Raw genomic sequence first — 4,008 nt, 5'->3', positions numbered from 1 at the left:
ATAACCATTTACGATGAGCTCTTTGTCACCTCCATATATGAGAGACATATCCTTAGTCCTTTTCAGGTATTTCAGGATGTTCTTGACCGCTGTCCAGTGATCCACTCCTAGATTACTTTGGTACCTCCCTGCTAGACTTATAGCAAGACATACATCAGGTCTGGTACACAGCATTGCATACATGATAGAGCCTATGGCTGAAGCATAGGGAACATCTTTCATTTTCTCTCTATCTTCTGCAGTGGTGGGGCATTGAGTCTTACTCAATTTCACACCTTGTAACACAGGCAAGAATCCTTTCTTTGCTTGATCCATTTTGAACTTCTTCAAAATTTTGTCAAGGTATGTGCTTTGTGAAAGTCCAATTAAGCGTCTTGATCTATCTCTATAGATCTTAATGCCCAATATGTAAGCAGCTTCACCGAGGTCTTTCATTGAAACACTCTTATTCAAGTATCCCTTTATGCTATCCAGAAATTCTATATCATTTCCGATTAGTAATATGTCATCTACATATAATATCAGAAATGCTACAGAGCTCCCACTCACCTTTTTGTAAATACAGGCTTCTCCAAAAGTCTGTACAAAACCAAATGCTTTGATCACACTATCAAAACGTTTATTCCAACTCCGAGAGGCTTGCACCAGTCCATAAATGGATCGCTGGAGCTTGCACACTTTGTTAGCTCCCTTTGGATCGACAAAACCTTCCGGCTGCATCATATACAACTCTTCTTCCAGAAATCCATTCAGGAATGTAGTTTTGACATCCTTCTGCCAAATTTCATAATTATAAAATGCGGAAATTGCTAACATGATTCTGACAGACTTAAGCATCGCTACGGGTGAGAAGGTCTCATCGTAGTCAATCCCTTGAACTTGTCGAAAACCTTTTGCGACAAGTCGAGCTTTGTAGACAGTAACATTACCGTCAGCGTCAGTCTTCTTCTTGAAGATCCATTTATTCTCAATTGCTTGCCGATCTTTGGGCAAGTCAACCAAATTCCACACTTTGTTCTCATACATGGATCCCATCTCAGATTTCATGGCCTCAAGCCATTTTGCGGAATCTGGGCTCACCATCGCTTCTCCATAGTTCGTAGGTTCATCATGATCTAGTAGCATGATTTCTAGAACAGGATTACCGTACCACTCCGGTGCGGATCTTACTCTGGTTGATCTACGAGGTTCAGTAGTATCTTGTTCTGAAGCTTCATGATCATCATCATTAGCTTCCTCACTAATTGGTGTAGGTGTCACAGAAACCGGTTTCTGTGATGTACTACTTTCCAATAAGGGGGCAGGTACAATTACCTCATCAAGTTCTACTTTCCTCCCACTCACTTCTTTCGAGAGAAACTCCTTCTCTAGAAAGTTTCCGAATTTAGCAACAAAAGTCTTGCCTTCGGATCTGTGATAGAAGGTGTATCCAATAGTTTCCTTTGGATACCCTATGAAGACACATTTCTCCGATTTGGGTTCGAGCTTATCAGGTTGAAGCTTTTTCACATAAGCATCGCATCCCCAAACTTTCAAAAACGACAACTTTGGTTTCTTGCCAAACCACGGTTCATAAGGCGTCGTCTCAACGGATTTTGATGGTGCCCTATTTAACGTGAATGCGGCCGTCTCTAAAGCATAACCCCAAAAAGATAGCGGTAAATCAGTAAGAGACATCATAGATCACACCATATCTAGTAAAGTACGATTACGACGTTTGGACACACCATTACGCTGTGGTGTTTCGGGTGGCGTGAGTTGCGAAACTATTCCGCATTGTTTCAAATGTACACCAAACTCGTAACTCAAATATTCTCCTCCACGATCAGATCGTAGGAATTTTATTTTCTTGTTACGATGATTTTCAACTTCACTCTGAAATTCTTTGAACTTTTCAAATGTTTCAGACTTATGTTTCATTAAGTAGATATACCCATATCTGCTTAAGTCATCTGTGAAGGTGAGAAAATAACGATATCCGCCACGAGCCTCAACATTCATCGGACCACATACATCTGTATGTATGATTTCTAACAAATTTGTTGCTCTCTCCATAGTACCGGAGAACGGTGTTTTGGTCATCTTGCCCATAAGACACGGTTCGCAAGTACCAAGTGATTCATAATCAAGTGGTTCTAAAAGTCCATCAGTATGGAGTTTCTTCATGCGCTTTACACCGATATGACCTAAGCGGCAGTGCCACAAATAAGTTGCACTATCGTTATCAACTCTGCATCTTTTGGCTTCAACATTATGAATATGTGTGTCACTACTATCGAGATTTAATAAGAATAGACCACTCTTCAAGGGTGCATGACCATAAAAGATATTACTCATATAAATAGAACAACCATTATTCTCTGATTTAAATGAATAACCGTCTCGCATCAAACAAGATCCAGATATAATGTTCATGCTCAACGTTGGCACCAAATAACAATTATTTAGGTCTAATACTAATCCCGAAGGTAGATGTAGAGGTAGCGTGCCGACTGTGATTACATCAACTTTGGAACCATTTCCCACGCGCATCGTCACCTCGTCCTTAGCCAATCTTCGCTTAATCCGTAGTCCCTGTTTTGAGTTGCAAATATTAGCAACAAAACCAGTATCAAATACCCAGGTGCTACTGCGAGCATTAGTAAGGTACACATCAATAACATGTATATCATATATACCTTTGTTCACCTTGCCATCCTTCTTATCTGCCAAATACTTGGGGCAGTTCCGCTTCCAGTGACCAGTCTGCTTGCAGTAGAAGCACTCAGTTTCAGGCTTAGGTCCAGATTTGGGTTTCTTCTCCTGAGTAGCAACTTGCTTGCTGTTCTTTTTGAAGTTCCCTTCTTCTTCCCTTTGCCCTTTTTCTTGAAACTAGTGGTCTTGTTGACCATCAACACTTGATGCTCCTTCTTGATTTCTACCTCCGCAGCTTTCAGCATTGCGAAGAGCTCGAGAATTGTCTTATTCATCCCTTGCATATTATAGTTCATCACGAAGCTCTTGTAGCTAGGTGGAAGTGATTGGAGAATTCTGTCAATGACGCAATCATCTGGAAGATTAACTCCCAATTGAATCAAGTGATTATTATTCAGACATTTTGAGTATATGCTCACTGACAGAACTGTTCTCCTCCATCTTGCAGCTATAGAACTTATTGGAGACTTCATATCTCTCAATCCGGGCATTTGCTTGAAATATTAACTTCAACTCCAGGAACATCTCATATGCTCCATGACGTTCAAAACGTCGTTGAAGTCCCGATTCTAAGCCGTAAAGCATGGCACACTGAACTATCGAGTAGTCATCAGCTTTGCTCTACTAGACGTTCATAACACCTGGTGTTGCTTTAGCAGCAGGCCTGGTACCCAGCGGTGCTTCTAGGACATAATTCTTCTGTGCAGCAATGAGGATAATCCTCAAGTTACGGACCCAGTCCGTGTAATTGCTACCATCATATTTCAACTTTGCTTTCTCAAGGAACGCATTAAAATTCAACGTGCAGCAATGAGGATAATCCTCAAGTTACGGACCCAGCCGTGTAATTGCTACCATCATATTTCAACTTTGCTTTCTCAAGGAACGCATTAAAATTCAACGGAACAACAACACGGGCCATCTATCTACAATCAAACATAAACAAGCAAGATACTATCAGGTACTAAGTTCATGATAAATTTAAGTTCAATTAATCATATTACTAAAGAACTCCCACTTAGATAGACATCCCTCTAATCCTCTAAGTGATCACGTGATCCAAATCAACTAAACCATGTCCGATCATCACGTGAGATGGAGTAGTTTCATTGGTGAACATCACTATGTTGATCATATCTACTATATGATTCACGCTCGACCTTTCGGTCTTCGTGTTCCGAGGCCATATCTGTATATGCTTGGCTCGTCAAGTATAACCTGAGTATTCTGTGTGTGCAACTGTTTTGCACCCGTTGTATTTGAACGTAGAGCCTATCACACCCGATCATCACATGGTGTCTCAGCATGAAGAAC

The sequence above is a fragment of the Triticum urartu genome, chromosome 6 (genome assembly GCF_003073215.2).
Source record: "Triticum urartu cultivar G1812 chromosome 6, Tu2.1, whole genome shotgun sequence".
NCBI classification, from domain to species: Eukaryota; Viridiplantae; Streptophyta; class Magnoliopsida; order Poales; family Poaceae; genus Triticum; species Triticum urartu.
This window is presented reverse-complemented; position numbering follows the sequence as displayed.